Source organism: Choloepus didactylus, chromosome 5 (assembly GCF_015220235.1).
Source record: "Choloepus didactylus isolate mChoDid1 chromosome 5, mChoDid1.pri, whole genome shotgun sequence".
NCBI lineage: Eukaryota > Metazoa > Chordata > Mammalia > Pilosa > Megalonychidae > Choloepus > Choloepus didactylus.
In genome coordinates this window covers 134,174,771-134,196,789 of record NC_051311.1, presented here as the reverse complement: position 1 = coordinate 134,196,789, position 22,019 = coordinate 134,174,771, and the positions used below count along the sequence as shown (strand labels likewise).

At 39.2% G+C, this 22,019-nt stretch overlaps 1 protein-coding gene across 6 annotated transcripts in view; it reads right to left on the bottom strand.

Annotated features, from left to right (window-relative positions):
* Positions 1-17,731, bottom strand: part of MPP6 (membrane palmitoylated protein 6) — a 140,140-nt gene extending 122,409 nt beyond the window's left edge. For 2 of the 6 annotated variants that reach the window (XM_037836914.1, XM_037836912.1), the window contains exons 1-3: positions 16,861-17,555; positions 14,944-14,994; positions 7,430-7,511 (exon numbers count right to left, since the gene is read on the bottom strand). The gene's annotated coding sequence lies outside the window, so the exon portion shown is untranslated. The other 4 variants (XM_037836911.1, XM_037836916.1, XM_037836913.1 and 1 more) reach the window with 3 other exon arrangements.
* Positions 17,732-22,019: the final 4,288 nt, after the last annotated feature.

Here is a 22,019-nt window from a genome sequence, read left to right as displayed (position 1 = left end):
CTTGAAAGAAAAGTAAATAGGAATAAAAACAAAAATCAAATAAATATTTTTATTCAAGACGACAAACGTCAGTATTTCCAGGCAAAGGTAAATTAATCTCATCTAATTTTGCTCTCATCTAACAAAAAAAAAATCAAAACACTAAAATGCAATAAAAATACATGTGTCTGTAATTTTATTTTATTTTTAAAGGCATAAGCTTACAAAGATAGGGAAAAATGGATGAAAAGTCAACTTGGGAGCTGTAAAGTGTATATGGACAAAGGAGTAATTGACTTAGTAGACCCAAAGAAACCCAACTCTTAATCAGCAGTGGGGAAAGCAGAAAACCACTCATTTACACAAAATCTTCCAAAGGCTCAGGAATTAGCAGCACAAAGTATCTGAGGTAAAGGGTACTACAATAAGGAGAACTGGATAAAAACTGTTTCAAAAGTATTTGCATCTCTAGATCCTATCTCCCACTGTCACTGCTGGGTAACTGCCCCTCACCCCCTACCACCCAGGGTTCAAACTCTGGAGAGATGAAGATAAGAGTGCCTCCAGACCAAGAACAAAGACATTATATGCAAAACAGAGAGATTACACACACTTTCTCAGGAAGATAAACAAGGACACACTCCCCTCAGAGTATGAAACACAGAGGCAAAACAGGAAAGGGAAAGATGAAGATAGATAGACGAAGGAGAAGACCCAAGCCAGGAGCAAGGCAAAGGTAATTCCTAGGAAGATGGTGAAGAGAGAGAACAGGATGACAAGTGTGGACCAGGTATAAGAGAGTTCATATTGCACAGGCTGGAAGGTTCCAGGAGTGATACCTTCAAGAAACTGAAACTGGTAAGTTTGAATAAACACATTGAAAGGTTACTTAGAAAATTAGCAGAGATTTTGGGGTTGAGTTATTGCTAAGTAGTATACATGGAAAGCTAAACAAATAATTATTAACTCAAAGAAAGTAAAAAAAGTAATGTGATAATGAAGAAAACTAGCTACAGTTTACTAATGGATAAGCCAATAAATACTGATCTTATCAAAATTATAAATACAATTATGATGGAAGAATTGAGGGAGGGACATGTATAAGCATGTATATGTATACATTTTTGTATACGTATATGTGATGGGCCAGAGTGGAAAAAGAGCTAAATCCTCATCTTCCATAATAGGACAACAATCAATAATGCTTAAAACTGAAAAGTCAAGAATCAGCAACACAGGCATGTCATTTGCTGATCTGGAGCTAAAACGCCGAAAGAATCAGCTAAAAAAGCTGCAGAAATGTGGTAGGTAGCCTTTAGGGAGCAGGAAATAGAGAAAAAGGGAGTTAGGGAGCATAGCTGGCCTTCCATCTATGTGCACTGACAACTTTAATAAAAAATGAAAACAAAAAAAAAAAAAGACTACAACTATCACATATAGATATAAACACTTTGAATCTCTAGAAGAACTGAGAGTAAAAAACAGACTTTTTCTTTGAAGAAGAAAGTCTGGGAAAGACTTAAAGTTGTCCTTAGATGAAATACTCCATTAAATTCTTTTCTGTATATCTTATGAAATGAAATGTATTTCTATTCTATTAAAATATAAAATGGAAAATTAATATTTAAAAACCTATAAACATAAGCAATATTTTAAAATTTTAAAGATGGCTATCTATTCTCTATTCATAACTGTGAAGATTTAACTTACACAGAAAGAACTTTTTAGTCAACCTTATTTAAATCATAAAACAGTCTCTGCTTACTACCATGTTTATCTAGTGTCAACCTAAATCATTTTACTTAACTGCCATACTGCCAATTTCACTCTAAAAGAAAATGGGGTTCAAAATTATTGACCTATAATCAAATACAATTCAAATTATAGTATTATATCATACTAAAGTGACAAGAGGTCACTATATGTAAAAATATAAGTGAGTTAGATCATTCATTAATTTGGGATATTTTATTCTTACCTCACTCACTCAACATTCGAGTTTGTTCACTTTTGCTTATAACACCACCCATTAAAGTACTCAGCAAAACATATAAAAATAAATACAAAGCATTGGATTGAAAATAAGCACAAAAAGTATTTTAATGGTAAAAAAGAAATGGGAAGAACGCCTCTTTGTTGCTCATATGTGGCTCTCTCTCTCTCTAGCTAAGCCAACTTGGCAGGTGAAATCACTGCCCTCCCCCCTGTATGAGATCTGATACTCAGGGGAGTAAATCTCCCTGGCAACATGGAATATGACTCCCAGGAAGGAATCTAGACCCGGCACCGTGGAATGGAGAATATCTTCTTGACCAAAAGTGGGATGGGAAAGGAAATGAAATAAGTTTCAGTGGCAGAGAGATTCCAAAAGGAGCCAAGAGGCACTCTGGAGGGCACTCTTACGCACAATACAGACAACCCTTTCTAGGTTCTAATGCATTGGAATAGCTAGCAGTAAATACCTGAAACTATCAAACTACAACCCAGAACCCATGAGTCCTGGAGACGACTGTATAAAAATGTAGCTTGTGAGGGGTGACAATGTGATTGGAAAGCCATATGGACCACACTCCCCCTTGTCTAGTTCTTTACTTTAATTGTTCTTTTTCACTTTAATTTTTGTTATTATTTCTCTGTGTGTGGTAATGAAAATGTCAAAAATTGGTTTTGGTGATGAGTGCACAACTATATGATGGTGCTATGGACAACTGAATGTACGCTTTCTTTTGTATGACTGCAAGATATGTGAATATATCTCAATAAAATGAATTAAAAAAACAAGAAGTGGGAAACAAACTTTCTTCTCCAAAGGTATATGCCACTAAGTCATCCCATCTGGGCATGAACGCTCAGGTAACAAGACAGAACACAGGCACACCACACAGGAAATCCTTTCACGGAGTCTTAAGGCATAATCTAAATATTAGAGGACTCATTCTATGTGTCCAGATGAAAACTGTGCATAAAAGTGCTTCACTATTTCACAAAGGTTTAGAAATTTAGGAAGTCCAAAGAGGTCCTACCTTAATGAAAGCAGCATATTATACCCTATCCAAAATGAACAGAAATTATTTTAGGTTTTAACTTTCTTATCTCAAAGGCTTTCCCTCCATAAGAAACTAAGCAATATGTAATTTGTTCAAAGGGATGAAAGAGCACTCTAAACAGATGAAATTAAATTGAACTCTGGTGGTATTTTAATATCTTTTTCTCACTACAAATTTCCCTGTGGCAAGCATAAACACTAAAGACAACTGGATATCCTTTCCAGCACCCCCTTCATTTCTAGCAGTTAGGGTACCAACTTTTGAGAATACTGGCAACAAAATGAACTAAAAATATGGTAATCTGCCTGTCATAATTTTTTTTTAAAGATAACATAAAAATACTTTCAAATAGTACAGAACATTTTTTCAATTCCTTTTCTATATTGGTAGTTTTCTGCTTTAACAGAATTTCCTTTCCATGCTTTGGCTTGATAAAATACTATTAATGATGTACTTAGACTCAAGGAAAAGATTCACCCAGCGGCCTGGCTCTAGCTTGCCTGTATGTCAATGTGGATAGCCCTAGACAAAGTCATGAGATAAACAAGTTTGTCTTCATTGCCCTCACCTCTTTTTTCCACAGCTATTTCCTTCATTCGAGTGCCCTCCATCCTACTCTTACACTCAAGTTTCTCAATACTCTCAAACGATCCTGGTCCTACAAAAATTGGCAAGGCCCCAAACATTGCTTTACAATCCTATTACTTGCCCCACCTCAGCTTGCTCTCACATTCCGTTTCAAACATTTGCCATACTAAACTGTCGGCCCCCTAACATTCAGATGATTCTTATCAGAAGGGGAAGGAAAAAAGAGGCTATCTTCTATGATTTACTGAAACTCCCCTCCACTTGTAGACTCAATATTATCAATGCCATTCTTGACCTCTCTCTCAAACCTCAGAAGAAATAATGCCCCTGCTCCTCCCCAGGGCTGCTTCCTGGTGATGAACCAAGCCCCACCGACCCACTAAAGGGCCAGTCTGCACTGTGTGTCATTTCTTCAGTTCTCCAGCCCTCCTCCCTGGCCACTGCTACCCAGCTTCCCTAGCCACTGCTTTCCTCAAACTGCTCTGAAGAAGATCAGGAATGTCCTAACTGACCAATCAATCATATACTCTGTCCTCACTCTGCTGGAAGACAGACTATCTGCTGTTGGTGTTCCTCAGGTTTCAGGCTACAAGTAGTTTCTATATGAAGATGATTTCTAAATCTTAGTTATAGCACTCACCTTTCTCCAACTGCCTTCTTAACATAGTTCCTCTGAGAGTCCCAAAGAGGGTGTCTTTACTTTAACATTTTCAAATCTGTAATCACTGATCCTAACCAAACCTGCTCCTCCTAATATAAACTCTACTTCTCATTTGTATTATGACATCACCATCTGCCCATTCTTCGGAGGTTAACACCTCAGAATCTTAGGGTTAGGGTTAGGGTTAGGGTTTTTTCTTCTCCCTAACATCCAATTAATTCTTCTTTAAACCTTTTCATTCTGCTTCAATTTAAATTCTTCCTGATCACAATTTCCACTTCCCACCCTTAGGTTTTCTTATCTGGACTATTTAAAAACTCTCTGAACTGGTCTCCTAATCCCCAATCTCTCCCCCACCTAGACTCTATCCTCCGTACTGTGTCCAGAAGTATCCTTGTGAAAGTGGAGTGCTGGGGGTGGGGTGGGGGGGGCAGATCTACAGGGATTCTTTTTAAAATAGAGCTGAACTAAACAGTGTTGCTGCTAATTTGCTTTCACAATGTAGGAGCCACAAAGCAGGTCCAAGCTTCATTACTTTATGTAGAATTAGTTGTCTGAAAGTGTTTTTACATCTCTGATAAAACACTGATATACATGAAATATGACTAGGGAATCACGGCCACATTTTATAAAATATGCACATTTGAATCCTTTTTAGTATCTCAAGACTAGATTGTTTTAGAATGAAGAATTTCACTGATCGTTTCTTTTTTCAAGATAACACATTTCATATACGCACTTCCAAAAACCTAGAGTGCATAACAGATCCAGTGATAAAATGGTTCTTAATTTCAGCCATTATGGTGGTGACTGAAGAAAAACAATCTTAAGTAATCAACTAAAATCCAACTCACTCCTCCGCTGCCATCACCCCAGTCTAAGCCACCATCATCACTTGCCTGTCTACTGTAGAAATCACTCAACTGGTTTTCCTACTTTCACTCTCACTCTCAACAGCAGTGTCTACAGAGCAGCTTCAGCCATTGTTTTAAACCATAAATCCGATTTTGTTACTCATATGCTAAAACTGTCCAAAAGCTTCCCATTACACAGGAAAAAATCCAAACTGTCTCCTATGACCTAAAAGAAAGAGCCTTCATGATTTGGCACCCTGTGTACCTCATCTTCTACAATTCTATCCCCCTTGTCCACTCATCTTCAGTCATACTGGCCTCCTTTCTGTTCTTCAAACATGCCCAGCTCATTTTCCATCTTTATCATTTTCTGTTTTCTCTGCCTGAAATGACCTTCCTCAGATATCCACATGGCTATCCTTATTCTCTTCATTTTTGTCTCAGTGCTAATGTCACTACCCTAGAAAGTGAACCCACTCAATCTAAAATAGCCCCCTCTCCTCCCCACCCTCAGCCACTCTCCATCCTATTATTTCATTTTCATCATAGGACATATCTGAAATTATTTTCCTTTGTGATCTGTTGCCCTCCACTAGAAAATCATTCATTGTTCAATCTCCTCTAGCACTAGCGAGTGTCTTGACAGTAGGCATTCAGATACATATTAATCAATTAACAGACACATGCTAATGTCCTCAAAGCTGTATCTCCCAAGCATCAGACTAATATTTCCTTTTCTTTGCCTAAATCTCCTTAAAGATGTCCCAGGGGCACCATAAACTCAACATGTTCAAACCTCATCACATTACTTCCTAAATCTGGTCTTTCTCCTGTATTCTCTATTGCAATTAATGACACCCTCATATACCTGTTCAGACAAATCAATCTCCCTTATTCCCTCTACCTAATCCATCAACAAGATCTTTCAATTTGATATCTTGTATTTCTCTCAAATATATCCCTTTTTCTCTATTCCCACATGGGCCTTCACATCTGAGTCATGTTTACTGTTCAAACATCTTTTCTTGCCCCTCCTTACAGGGACCCTTTTCATTCCAGCCACATGACACCATTTGCTGTTCCCAAATGTATTGCTTCATACTGCTGGAACTTCATCTTAATTGTCCCAAATGAGGCTTTCCCTGACCCACTGTAGCAGATCTGTAATATACAGCACTTATATAGTACTTTAATTTACATGTCTGTCTCTGTCACCAAATTAGTGGGCTCTTTGAAGGCAGAAATAGCATCTTATTTATCTGTGTTCTCTAATTCTTAGTATTATCTCACATGGTATAATTACTCAATAAATAATTATTGAATGAAAATTTAAAATTCTGGACTCTTGTTGTTATGTGATTTGCCCTATGTATTTGGAATTGGTGGTAAGACCTCCATGTAAATCAATAGTTACACACTGCTAACCCTCCTTCAGTGAGGCCCACTTCAATCACATAATTAGTGACCTGAACTTCATTCTCCACCTGTACTCCTTGACCTTTTTTATAATCAAAGTCCAAACATAAATATCATAGTTAAATAAAAAGACATTTGCAGAGATTTACTTTTCATAATGTCAGTTAGTGCTACTTGGCTCAGATTTAAAATCTATTATATACGTTTCCAGCTCAAAATGGAAGACTGAGCACACACCTCTATCGCCTCCTTCCTGAGGTACCACTGAAATAACAGAAAATGTACTTTAAAAATAACAAAACACCAATAATACTGGAAGTGTGGGAGAAAAATTAAAGATAAAGATTAGCAAACCAGAAATTTTAGGAAATTCCCAGAACTTAGAAAGCAGATAAATGAGGGTTACATGTACAGTGAAAAGATAAAACTATGTAATCTTCCTCACCTAGAAATGCTAAATAAAATATCAAAAACATCCTCTTAAACACAAAAATGCCCAGAGGAGAGCTTGTCTACTCTATATTCCAGAGTTTCTTAACTTTGGCACTACTGACATTTGCGGACAGATACATTTTTTGTGTGGGGACTGTCCTGTGCATCACTTAGCAGCATCCCTGACCTCTACCCACTAGATTCCAGTAATAATCCCCCTCTCAGTAGTGATAACCATGTCTTCAGACATTATCACATGTCCCCTGTGGGTCAAAATTGCTCCCTTTGAGTACCATTCTTATATTCTAAATAATAAAAAGGATGCATTAAGCTAATATAGTTTTCTAGCATCAAGATCACTACCCGTTTCTCCCTCTCATAGTAAATGTTTCATAATGATTTGTCTAGGGACAATACAGTACCTGAGCTAAAATCCCATCTTTGCCACTTACATAGCTGTGTGACTCTGAATATGTTATTTTTCCACTCTGCGCCACATTTTCTTCAGCTGTCAAGTGAAGATAACAGTGCCTCCTGCAATTAGTCACAGTGAACAATAAATAAATTTAAGTGAATATGAATAGTCCCTGTAAGGTGCTTATTAATTTAATGATCAGCACAAACTAATTATTATTAAATATAAATAAATATCAGATAGACTTCCAGAGGCCTTGAATGAAAGCCATGAGACTTCCTCTCTGACATCTTTTTTTTTTAATCATACTTTACATTTGCTTTCTGATAAAAATCAAATTACATGCTTGTCACATTTCCCTACAATATCTAACATTTTACTAATTCTAGGGTAGGAACTGGAATTGCTTTTAAAATCTGTTTTAATACTTCTCGCTTAATATTCTTATCACCTTTCTTAACTATTGGTATCTTCATTTTCTAAGTTTCCCTTTTTCCACAGTTCTTCCGTCTCTCCCCTCCCCTACAAAATACCTATACAGTTCATCCATCATCATTGCTGTAAACACCTTTCCTATGGAAGATAACAGTACATCATTCAGGGATAAATAAAATGTGACTTCCTAATTAATGTCTAGGTAAGCGGTCTCAAAAGAACTTTTCCATCCTTTAATAATAGTAAAGGTGTCAAACATAGTTGAGAACAATCTGCTAAAATCCAGGGAATATAACAACTTAGTAAAATAAAATAACCTAAAAGAACCCTTAAAATAAGACCAGGACTTATCTTGGGAAAAGACTAGAATCTTGGGGAGACTCTTAATCCCTGAATCTATAGCCATGGAATCATTTGAAGACTTCTAAACTCCTCCATATGTCATTTGGTTTGCCATGGTGAATTCAGAGCTTCCTTACACTCATCTCTTACTCTCCATTCCCCCTGCCACTGTCATTATGCTCTCATTACCTCACCTTTAAATTATCACCACACACCTCTTTCTGCTACTCTCTTCCTCACTGTAATCCACTCAACATAAGGCTATCATACCAAATCATAATAAAATATCATTTCAATGACAAAACTGCGTTAGAAAAATTTATGGTACTCTATTATCTGGAAATATTTAAATTTCTCTTCTTAAAATGTAACTTTCCATCAATTCAACCTAATTTATCCTTGTTCTCCAATATAAACTCTTTGTTCTAACCAAACTGATCTTTTTTTACTTCCCGTATACACAACCACACATCTCATTTCCTCCAAAATGCTTTTGCTCATATTATCCCATCAGGGAATACTCTTTCCTTGGCTTTTGAATCCCTGACCAATTTATGTCTCACTTCTTGCATATGTGGAGTCAAAGTTTTAGAGTTAAAAGAGGGTCTTAAAACTCATCTCAAAATTAATTCAGTCAAATGGCTAGCAAGTCTCCCTCTACAGATGAGAATGTCTTTTCCTGAACTCTTATATAACTCACAGCCTGTGATGCATGATTAAAAAAAAAAAAACAAAAAAACAGACCTATGTTAGTTTGTGTGGTTTCCTAATCTATCATCAGTAAACAATTATCAAACACAGCCTAGGTTCAAAAGAAAATGATTGGCTAGGGGATACAAGACATAGTTTGTACCCCTCAAATGAACTACATAAAGTAACCCTCTTATATGAAATTCTGGTATACACAGACTTATTTCCTGTAAAAATTTCTACTTGAGTGGAACCTATTCTAAATTGCTCTTCTTGGAGATATTCTGTTAAAGAGGGAACTACAGATTTGGAAGGTGAGAAATGGAAATAAAGAAAAGCTAGCAGGAGATATCTGCAGTGCAGTCTTAGAAGAGATAACAGAAGGAGAGACAAAAATTGCAGTCTATTGGGAAGGACAGAATAGGGATGAGAATAAGGACAGAGAGTGCCAAGTCAGCATTCCATTAAGTTATGTTCTAATGAGTACTGGCACAAAGTTTTCATGGGTAGAAATTAACTATAAATGCCTACTCATCTATAGCAAGCTAATTAAAATGGTTAATAAAAGCTTATTTTTTATCTTAAACATCCATGTTATACTATGTCTAGAATGACAGCTGGAATCAGAAGTTGTCAAAAACTTTTAAGTGAAAATAAGTAAGTTTTCACTCTACTTATAAAACCAAAGCTGGTAATCAGTAGTAACATATTAGTTTACACAAAAAAGATGACCCAGAGGTCCAGTCAAAAGCTCCATACTCAAAGAAAAGAATATTACATGAGTGTATATTTATATTTTTAAGAAAAAATATATTAAGGCATGTGTGAATCATTTTTTGACTCCTCACTTTAATCAATCAACTAAAAACTACCACCAGTCAATCAAATCAGATTAGAGGGTTTTACTCCTGATATATACTGATACAGGTGTAACATTTTTTATGGAATGATACATAAATAACTATTTTCAACTATTTTTGGAGCAGAATTTCTCACCTCAGAGCCACTGACATTTGGGGCTTTGTTACAGGGGCTGTGCTATGCAATGATTGTAGCATCCCTGACCCTTTACCTTCTAGTAATTCCTTTCCAGTTGTGACAGCCAAAAACGTCTCCAGACATTGCCAAATGTCCCTGGGAGTGGAGGCTGGGGGGAGCAAAACTGTCCCTAAGATCAGATTTCTACCAGCCCCTACTTTTCTGAGCTGTTTGAATTCATTATCATTGTGATACATTGAATGATGCCCTCTCCCCAGTTACTGAAACCTCTGAATGGCACCTCATTTGGAAAAAGTCTTCTTAAAGATCCAATTAAGTTAAGGATCTTGAGATGGAGAGATTATTCTGGTTCATCAGTAGGCCCTAAATGCAATCACACTGTGCTTTTAAGAGACAGCAATAGAGAAGAAGGCTGTGAGAAGACAGCAGAGAGGTTTGAACATGCTGGCCTTGAAGACTAGTGTGATGCAGCCACATGCCAAGGTATGCCAGCAGCCACCAGAAAACGGAAGAGACAAAGACAGGATTCTCCCCTAGAACCTCTGGGGGCATAGCCATATGATATCGATTTCAAACTTTTGGTCTCCAGAACAGAAAGAATACATTTCTGTTGTTTTAAGCCACCAAGTTTATGGCAATTTGTTAAAGCAGCCATGAGAAACCAATATAATTATATCTGAGTTTTGCTTTTACGTTAGAAAATCTGTTGATGAGCAAATAATACAATATGTGAAGAGCATTTGGCATAGTTCCTGAAATACTGTAAATACTCATTATTGACACTAATACAACTATGACTAAACTCCAACCTTTTGGTAGTGAGAGGAAAAAATAAGGACTTTCAAATGGCAAAACTGGGCATGTACCTAAGGCTCATATGAATGAAAACGCATAAATCAGCCACTCATACGATGAATGTACATACCGGTTACCTAAGTGTTGTGTTATAATTTGTCTTGCACTGAAAAAATAAATTATGGATAAGGCCAGTCAGTGATGCCTCTTGGGGGACACAAAATTGAATAGTTATTAGTAGAAAAGAAACAAGAAGGCAAGGAAGAATTATGAAAGTAAGCAAAGCAACAGCAATCAATTAGATGCTCATAGAGGTGTCAATATGATGAACGTACGGACTGTGGTGAGAGAAGCCAAGTTCCTCAGTTAGAGTTATCTAAATGATATAGGAGCCTAAAAGCTATCTTGATCAATTCGGTTATTAAACAGAATATTCAGAATATTACATTCAAATAGTAGCCAGGAACTTAAAAACATAAACATGCTCTTGCTGTACACCAGACCTATGAAATTAGAATCCTTTGGTGTGGGATGATTCCAATGGATTCTGATGCCTACCTGGGTGGAAAACCCCTGTACCAGAGTCACTTCATGGGAAAAAATGAACTCAGAAAAAAATATCATATACTATATATCGAATTTTGGTATATGCATTTGCCTAAATCAACTTAGCATTTTCCCTAGCTTAAATCTCCTCCCAAAAATGTAGACCCTCTGGGTTCCATCCACAGAATTTTCCTAATTTAAACCCTGACCCCTCACTTTTCCTAAACATATGGCCCTTGGTCTGCTAAAAGAAATATTTTGCTCACACTTTCCCACAAGTTATTCTAGAAAAGTCCAAGCATCTTCAACTGCTCTTCCCCACCTTTTTACAACATTTATCCAACCCAACTGAGATATAACAATATCCCACAAAACAAAGGAATCATGTACAAGTTCCAATAATATGCTATATAATAAACCAAAATTTATAAAAATTGCTCTATTGCCTATTTATTCTAATTTGATTAAGTACATTTATCAAGTGAAATTCTAAATTGCTTTTTATAAAAGATTTATTCTAAAAGCATAAAATTACGTACTGGCTCTACAAAAAGCTAATAAGCTACTAAGCATGTTTAAGTCAATCTTTACTTAGTGTTAGTCAGCAGCTAACAAAGTGGTAGGCTCTCTGAAGGACACAAAGTATATGAAAATCTCAGTGATTTAAAATAACTTCACCAGTATTAGGATAGGAGAAAGGGTGATCTGAGAAGGGAAACTAAATATAATCCTAAAAGGAATCTCTTTTCAGGGGGATGGGGAACAGAAAGGAGGGAGGAATCCTACCTGTTTTTACCCCAGGCTGGATGTTTCACGACTAAAGCCCAAAACAGAGCAATACAAGTTAATGTTCAGATAAGTTATGTTAGCTTACCCGCCCCAACCAAACACCTACATCAATTTACGTATTTCTGTTTACCTTAGGGATCTTCATAAATTTCAACTACATCAAGTTCTATTGATTTATATTCCCACCAGCAATGTAACAGCAGCTGTGAGCCTCTGTCCTCTTCAAAAGTATTATAAAACTTTTTTCATCTGTAATCTAATAGGCAAAAATAGTACCTCATAGTTTTAATTTACAGTATTTTCATTATGAATGATGTTGGAACCTTTAATGTGCTTATCTATTCATGATCTTTGCCCACTTTAAAGTTAGTCTTTTTCTTATTGATTTGTAGGTACTCTTTATATATTAAAGAAGTTAACCTTTTGTTTGTAGTACAAGTTGCTAATATTTTTCCCAGTTCCTGGATTATCATAATATTTTTATTGTTTCTTTCCTTCATGTATATATTTTATCTTCCTTAATCAAACTGTAAATTCTTTCCATGAAAGCAAGGACATTTCTTTTGTATGTCCCCAGGAGAGTGCTTTCTGGATCTTCAGATTTCATAAACCAACAAAATAAAAAAGAGGGAAAGACCAGTCTTTTGGGCAATGGTCAAGAAAATACTTGAAAACATTAATTATCATAAGGGGCACCTATTTGGGTTGTCTACCTATTCCACATGGTTACAATGAATACAACCAAGTTCTAATAATGTGATATAGTTCACTGAACAGGGAAGCCATCAGTGCCAGATGTTCTTTCTCCAACTGTCTGAGCTGGTACCATAAAAATCAGGAGCCATATTTTCTAGTAAGAGGACGAGGAAGTAGTTCTCTGCAGCAAGGGAAGGAATGAAGCAAATGCAGGGTGGGGCAAAAAGACAAGATGAACTGGGTTCTGGCACTGGAGTTCCAGAGTCTCAGCCTGGGATTACATGAGCTACTACCTGCATCTTTACAATACCCATCCACCTTTGCTTACATCATTAGAAGGGTTTTATATTACTTACAACCCAAAGAGACCTACTTACTACAACTACCATCTATTCTTATTTCATAAAGGGGCATTTTAAAACCAAAAACTCAGGGAGAACCTACTCTCAAATTTTAACATAAGGAATATTTACTTAATGCCAGCTATGTGCCAAAAACAGGTCTAAGTCCCTAAAATATAGTGTTGAACAAAAGAGATGAGGATTATATCATGGGGCATACATTCTAGTGAGAATATGTAGATAACATAATTTTAAAATATTTCAGATAATGATACATGGCTAACAGAAAATAAGAAAACATAATGAGAGAGAAAAGGTGATGACGGTGTCATTCTGGAAGGGTGGTTAGATAGTAATGCTTATCTGAGAAGGTGATATTTGAACTCAAACTTCAAATGATGAAAAAGAGTCAGTCATGTAATGATTTAGGACAAGCGCTGCAGGCAGAGGGGACAAGAGACTACAGGCAGAAGGGACAAGAGAGTGCAAGAGCCCTAAGTCAGGAACAGGCCAGAGCCATTTCTGAGGAATAAAAAAGAAGGGAAGTGTGGATGGAGTATAATGAACAAGGGAAATGGGACAGAAATGGTAAAGGAGTGACAGATGTAGGAGGTAAAGATGTAACTTGATGAAACAAGTAAGGATCAGATGAAGTACAGAAACAAGTAGGTAATGGTAATGACTTGAAAATAACTTGAACTTTATGAAAAACTCACTATATTGTTTTTAATTCTCATTTTGCTTTCAATCAGTGATGACTTTAACAGATGAGCCTTTAGAAACTACTGTCCCCAAGTATTTAACACAATCCTGAGGTTAGCCAAGAATGAACAATTTCCTAAGCAAAAAATATTTTTTCTGATATACTATGAATTTCTTTTTAAAAAGGAATTTTAGGACAAATATAAAGCCACGTGAAAAGAAAGGAGAACAATCTAGGATGACAGAATAATAGAAACTACTAAAATCCAATTCTGTATTATTCTCTGAGTGAATTAGTATGACTAAAACTGTATAAAAGTCTTTGAATTATACCAGCATATGTAAGGAAGGTCATAAAAAACTTCTTTCTAAACTATTGTAAACATCACATCCTTTGTTTACTGAGCTCACTATTACTGAATTGGGTATGAACAAGGTAAAATACTGTCAGAAAAGAAAAAAATGGAAAGTCTTCTGACTTAACTGTACCTAGTAAGAGCAGCCACAGCTTTAATAGTGGACAAAGCTGCGGGTATTAATCTTATCTCTTTTACTATGATAAAGGAAGAACTTCCCCTATGTGGTGAAATGAACACTAAAAATAAGTACAAGGGCCGCTTCAATATTTCCTCCTCTGAAAGTTTATTAAAATAGGAGACCAATTGCGTAAAGAGGTTTGGATATAGTATACCTCATGGAAGAGTGATGGTCTCTCCATATTCTTCCAGAAAATTAATATCTGTGTTCACTAAGCAAGTAATTAAACATTGCTTCTAAGAGCAATATAAGTCATATCTTTGAAAGCTATGATATATTCATGAATTTTATTTTTCACTATATTAGATATTTAATTACCCACTTAGCATTAGACCAAAAAGTAAACTGTTAGTAACAGTGAGTGTGGTGTGAGTTAAAGAAATAAAAACAATTAGACACCTTGATCAAGATTGAATTCTGAGTGCATCCTCCTCAAAACATTTCCAGCAGTTTGGTAAAGTGCCCAAGGATGACTAGCAGCCAGTTAATCGGAACAAGGTATATGGTCAACCTAAATTGTAACGTCTCCCCCCAGTGGTCATATACCAGCAACAGGAAGAGTGGGAAAATCAATGCAGCTTCTGAGACTGACCAAGCAAAACCTGGTCCATACAACTAAGAAATAAAATCTTTACTTTAATAGTAGCACCATATTAGTAAAGAGATCTCTAGTGCTTACCTGCTCTTATGATGTTCTTAAATGTGAAGACTATTCTTGGAAGAAAAGAACCTACAGGTAAAACAAAACTAGAATAATGTTTCTTAGTATAATTTTTAAAGGAATAACTGACAAGATCCTCAGTCAGCCCAGCATTTGTTTTATCTAATGAGCAGAGATATATTCTTCCTAAAATAAGTATCAGCACATCCTTTGCAAGTTAACTACTAGTACCTAAAGTACAGTTCCAAAACAAATTTACTTACCAAATGAATTACTTTGGAAAGGAAAAGTATTATCAGCATTATACAGTTAATGTTTAATTTTTTAAAACTATCCAAAACTAGGTAATTTATATTACAGTAAGTGATGTCAAAAGTAAAAACAAGTTCTCTTGCTTTTTCCAGTATCTTTCTTGCTGTTTTTACAATTATACAGCCTTTGAGTAGCACTAACCCTGTATTATTTGCAACTCTTTCAGCAATAATTTGCTAGTACTACTCACTTGGACATCAAAAACATGAAAGGCATTTAATTAAAACATCTGTTGTCTTCTACTAACCATTCATAATTAAATGGTAAAGTACATAAAGGGATGGTTTTTTTTTAAAAAAAGGCAACTTCAATTGTAAAACAACCTTTTAAAAAGGTAACACATCGAGTCTCACAAATATGATTTGTTTGGTTATCACGAATCAAAAAAGGGGAGAAGAGGGGGGAAGGCAGCAAGAAAAGCAGGTTATGCAGTCCTCAGGATTGGTTTCAGCCTGAAATGAGACTTAGGGGGAAAAAAGCAAACTGCTCCCTCAATGTTTGAGAAAATTATGATTCATTTAAAAAAATCCAACAGCCTAAAGAACAACAAAAAATTGTCTTATATACAGCTACCAGACTTACTTTTAAGCACCTTAATTTTTCCAGTGTTGATTTAATCTATAATGTAAAATAATTTATTTTGATGTTCTAGGTAGAAAATGGATTGAGTGGCATCAGTTCAAAAAGGACATATGGACAGACACAGACATCTGAATGTTTTTTTCATAAAAATATTTGTGTGCAGTTTCTATGGGACAAAACAGAGCAATTGAAAGTGTTACCATCTGTAAATAATATAACCCTAGAACTAGAATAAAAGAAATACAGACCTGAGAGTAACACATTATGCAAACACACGTTTTTAAACATACGGTAGATTTAACATACAAATGACCTCAAAATGACACAACCCACAAAAGTTCTCTGTTTACAGTAACAAGGCCTAAAAGGAACTACTATAATCAGGCTTGATTGCTTACCCTAATCGCACAGTGGACACCTAAAATAAGCAGTATTACATGAGTTACGTTGTTATACCTGTGTACCGCAAAAATCTCTGCATTAACAACTGTGTTACCTTGCCTAAAATAGTCAACATACATAAGTTTCCAAACGACCATCTGAAAGATTTCATGCAAAGAAATGGCTACTAAATAATACTCCAAATGAAGAGCATTTTAACGCACCCCAAATGTTGAGTCATTATTACAAGACGACCAATTCAAGAAGCATAAAGTAAAATTCCAATAATCCCCAAAGGCGTAGGAATGAGTAAAACGTGGCTAATTTGACCTTAACAGGCTGTTTATAAGTAATGCGGAGAATTTTCTGAGCCTCCCATCAGTTCTCCCCTCCTCCCGCTCCCTCGACACACACACACCAAAGCACGCCCCAAATGATGGAAGTTTAATGGATGTAATCTCGAGCTGTAATCCGAGGAGCTCCTAGGATTAAGATTAAACTCCCTATAAAGTGTTAAAAAGTCCTTCTGCAAAAAATACCCACCAACCAATCCACATCCTGTCAACACAGGATCAGATTCCTCAATCAACACCCTCCTGGCCTCCTACCTCCTCCCCTTCCCCAGAGCCCTGGCACCTTTCTGGTTCCAGATAAACGTACCCAGCTTGTAAAGCACCAACTCAACAACGAACGCCCCTGGGGCAGCGTGTGCTCGGCCCACAACCACTGGCCAAACAACAGGAGTCTCGTGCCTTGGAAGTAGCAGCAGTAGTTGCAGAAATCCTCCTCCATGAAGAACTCCGAGCTCGAGAAGCAGCTAGAAGCTGGAGAAATCGCCCCCTCTCGGGAATGACCCCGAGGTGTCAGTCACAGCAACACCGCCCCCGGCGCAGCTCTCCATTCATGCTTTAACGCTACTCCCGCCGCAGAGGGAGTCCGTGCCCGAGCCCCGCGCCCGGAGGGTACCGGTGCGCCCCCAGCCTCAGCTGGGCCGCTACCGGGTTCCCGGGGCCGCGGGTGGGAAGCTCACGGGCCGCGTGTGAGGAGTGTGGGCAGCGCGGGCGCGGCGGCCGGCAGCATGGGCCAGACACGTTGCCGCGCTCCCGGCCGCGGTCCCCGGCGCCCCTCCCGCACGGTGCGGCCAGGGGCGACGAGCAGCCCTTCCCCGCCGCGACTCCTTCGTGGTCCCAGCCGCCGGCCTCGGTCCCGCCCGTGCCCAGGTGCCGAGGGGGCGGGGCGGGCCAGGATCCCCGTGTGGCGCGCGGCGACGAGCAACAGGACGCCCTATGGCCCGCCCGGCGCGCGGCAGCTTCCGCGCGGCGAGACCGTTACCCGAGCAGCGTGGGGGCCTCCGTAACTCACCGGCTTGCACCTCGGCCGCCTCCGCGCCGCCGCTTCCCTATGCCCGCCGCTGCTCTTTTTCCCTCAGCCGCAGGCGCCGCCGAGCAGCCCCATCTACAAACTCCGGGCTCGTAGTTGGGAATTGGAAATGCGTCCCTCCGTCCCCCCAACTCGCTTCCCACTGCGCCCCGACTCGGGTCGCCGCCGCCGCCGCCGCCGCCACCGCGCGCGCGGCCAGCCACCCCCTCAGCCGCCCGCCTCCCGGGTCGCGCGTGCGCCGGACGCCGGGGAGCGCGCGCTCGGGCGCGAGGAGGCGCCACCGCCCGGGGGAAACAGGGCCCCGCCCCTCGGTCCGTGGCGCCGCGGGCCAGGTGGAGCCCCGTCCAGCGCCCGCAGACCGCGCCCTTGGCCGCGGGGTCTGACAGCCTCGCCTGCGCCGAGTGGCTTCTTCGTAGGTCTTCCCGGGCCTGGCCCCGCGGGAGCCGCTACCGCCTCGCGCGGGAGAGAAGGGTCTGTGTGACCCAATCAACGCTGGTCTTCCAGACCGAAATCGCCGCTGTCATCCAGCATTTACTGATGGGCAAGATACTGTATGGGGCATAAAAGAGGCTCCTCCCAGCGTTTCTAGGAGTTTAAATTCAAAGGACCCAGTAATGGGGCACAAAGGATAAACAGACCTCCGGGGGAAAAAAAAATCTCTGAGGAACACCCCCACTCGTCTGTGGTTCTTACTTGTATTTGGCAGGTTCTATAGCGTTGACTGCGTCCTTCACGAATTTTCTCCCAAAGGCCCCACTGGGGAGTGTGATTCACCCTGGAGGAAATGCACGGACACTACCTCTTTTCATAGCACCGAGGCTCCAGTGGAACTCCCGGAGCCTGCTTTTCTCCACACTCCCCGCCTCCTCCCAAACATCTGGCCTTCCCAGACCTCGTAAGTGGTGAAGGTCCGAATCCAATATGCAATCCTTTCAGCCTTGACAACGTAGAACATGGCGAACTGTGCTGAGTGTCCTAGTATGCAGATGACACATTTTGACAGGAGTGCCGATTTTATTTTTCAGTTGAAAGGAACTGAGCAATGCAGTGCAGCAGAGATCTCCGGCTAGAAAAACAAAGCAAGGCCGTCAGAAAAGTCCCCTTCCCTTTAACATCTACCCAATCCCTAAAGATCTCTGTGAACCCTCAGACCTCTGAAAGGGCTTTTAGAAAAGCTGTTACGTTCTTCCTGAAATTGAAGAAATTCTTAAGATGTTATTCAAAATTTTCAAAATGTTTCCTGAGTCTTTTCAAACCACGGATGTGGAAAATGCAATTAAAACTTCACCTGTGATGAATATCATATCAGGTCACCTCACCTCCATGTAGCCTTTCTTGGATTTTCTTGGACACCTTACATATCCCCTGCACAAACTAGGCATTTGATAAATGTTTGCAGGATGAATGAACGCTTCCTGGCCCTTTGGATTCCAGAGATGGAGTTACATGCTACATTGTTTCCTCTCATTGTGAATGTGTATGGCATGGAAGAAAGAGAGAGTTTGCTAGGGATGAGGTGTACTAAGGCCCATACCCCAAAATAGTGATTTTTTTTTTTCTCTGTAGTCTCAGTGAAGCAAAGATTAATTTGCTTCTCCATTAGAATCATTAATTCCGCAAACCAATATGCAGGGGAGTTCTGCAGTATTAATTTAGAACCTCTTTCCTAGAACAGCAAACCTGAGGAAGGGAAATTGAAAGCATTCAAGGGGACCGAAACATGCTAGGGAACAAAGAAACTTCAGCCTGTGTTACCTCCGCCCGGGTCAGTCCAGGTGGATGAAAGGAAGTGGATGTGTGCTCAATAGCAAGGCAAGATGGAAGCAGAATGGAAGGATGAGATTTCTCTTCTCAGGGTCTCAGGAGATCTTTCACATCTTTCTTCTTCTCACTGCCCCAGGCCCACTTGCTTCCCACAATGCCCGGTGGCTCCCTCCCTGCTGCTCCCTACCCAGGCCTGTGAACTTTGTGTTCTCCCCTCTGACTCAGATCACCTCCTCCTACCCTGTCACCCAGCAAATATACTTGCCCTGAGCTCCTCCTGTGTGTGTGTGGGGGGGGGGGGGGATGGGTGGGGTGGGGTGTTGGATTAGTGTAATTTCTGGTTGTGTTAGTGATCCCTTATAGTACATTTTTATTTTCTTGAGGGTCTTCTGCAAACAATGTCCTAACCTCCTGCCTCTCTCCCAAGCCCTACAAATAGGATGAAGTTAACTGGGGAAGTTGGAGGAGAGGGGGATAAGGGAGCTAGTGCCCCTCAAATCACAACATATAGATCTATCTGACTTAGAGACCTGACCATCTCCCCCAAATCTCCACATCTACCAGAGTCTCAGCATTTGGGAGCACAAATACAGGAACAATTATCTTTCATTTAGAGTTCCAAGTCTGTTCTCTCAATAAAGACAGGCGCTATTAGATTGAGGCTTATTGCTATGGTCTCAGCTTCATCCTCAGAGTCAGGAAAATGACTTTGCTCAAATAAATACCTTTAATTGCTTCTCTTCAGGATGCTCTTGCCAGTGATGTTCCTCTTTCAGGGTCCATATTTTATCAAATACTTATATGCAATTTATATTATGAAACACTACTTTTTTTTTTTTTTTTTTAACAAATAGCCACACATTGAAACATTTTGCCTTTCCTATAAACTTTAAAGGTGGGGCACACCAGAATAAAATTAAAGTCATCTAATTTGAACACTGGAACTCCCACCATTGCTTGCCAGCTCACCTTTCAGTGAGAACATTCCAGAGACACCACCCATCTATTTCCCATACCTGCTACAAATTCTTCATTCTAGGAAAGGGAATGGTATGATTGAAAATGATGGTGAATCTTTCTCTTCAGTGTCCTTAATAAACAGTCTGGCTTTTCATTTCACTCAAGGTAACTCTAAAGGGATCATAATTTTACCACAGTCCCATATCTCCTAACCATAACTCAGTTTGAAGTCTGAATTTTTCTTCTTAATTCAGGTGTATCCATCACCTGCTTTTATTTCCTCTTGAAAATATAAACAAAAGTTTATGTACTTTTAATATGATTGTGTTCTCTCTTGTGACCTGCTTTGCTGCTACAGAAATTGAAAATTTTGCTAATACTGAAAGCCCCAACTTTTATCAAAGCAAGTCCTACTTCCTTGTTTCCAACTAATCCATCATAATAAGAGCTGAAATCGTCCTGGAGTATAGCTTTATGAAAAAGTGCAACTGACATATGAAAAAGTGCAACTGAGAAAGACAAGCAAAACCAAATTTTCCTCCAGAATACTTTATTTAGCTTCACCCCTTTTATCTCTAGTCACAAAGCTATGTCAGTTTTCAGTTTCCAGTGCTGACCTTTTTAATTGCATGCTCTCTCTCTCACTTGCTTCCAATTTACTTTAAACATATAGCAGTGCTTCTCAACTTTGGCTGTTATTGGAATCACCCAGAAAACCTTTAAAATCACTTATACCTGGGTCCCATGCCTGGTAATGGGGATTTTTCAAACTCTCCAGGTTATTTGTTCTAATATTCAATCATGATTGAGAACCACTGAAATGAATCATCTTCTAAACAACATTTATACCAAATCTTCTCAGAACACTTGGGTGGCTCCAAATTACCTCAAGTAATCAAATTGAAGTACCTAATCCTGTGCTTTAAGACTCTTTACCAATTGACTAGAATAGCTCCCTTTCAAAACAGCTTAAATTTATCTCCTTCCTAAAGCTTCTGCAGATTAGTCTCACCTGGCTGCCTAAAGATCCCTGTTCCCAACTCTGAACTTTCCAACTGGCACTGATTTACAAGCCCCTGGACCACAGTAGATTGTGTATATTATTGTTTTAATCTTGATTTCATAGGTATGTACCAGAGGCTTTTCTTGTTATCTAAGTCTCTCTGAAGTCTCACTGGGTCAGCAGACAATCCCAAAATAAACAGAAATGTTATTTTTAGGAGAACTTTCTTCTCTAAACCAGTTATTTGAAAGAACATTCCCAGAGAACATTCCCAGACACAGTGGCAGTTCATTTTATCATCATCACAATTAAAGCCAACAATTGTAAGAAATTAAGTGTTCAGACTGTTGTGTTTTTTTCCTTACAAAAGAAATGCATTGCTTCTGCCACCCTAATCAATCTCCTCCTGCTGGTTTCCCTTGCATCTCCCTTTCCTTCACTTCTTTTCACCCTTTCCCAACAGGCACACCTTCAGCCAGCACCCAAGTCCCTTGAAGTACACTTTCTCAATGTCCTGGAAATGAAATCTCTTTTCTAGTCCCTCTGGCCCTACAGGAAGAGTGTCCTTATTCCCTGTCTCAGGGCCTCCTTGTTCTAAACCCATCCCTACCAGAATGTCAGATGTCAGTCATATTATCCTTTCCTTCCTCGCTGCCTACGGCACACTCCGTGATGACATTCCATGCTCCCTTGTGTGGATATTACTCTTCAA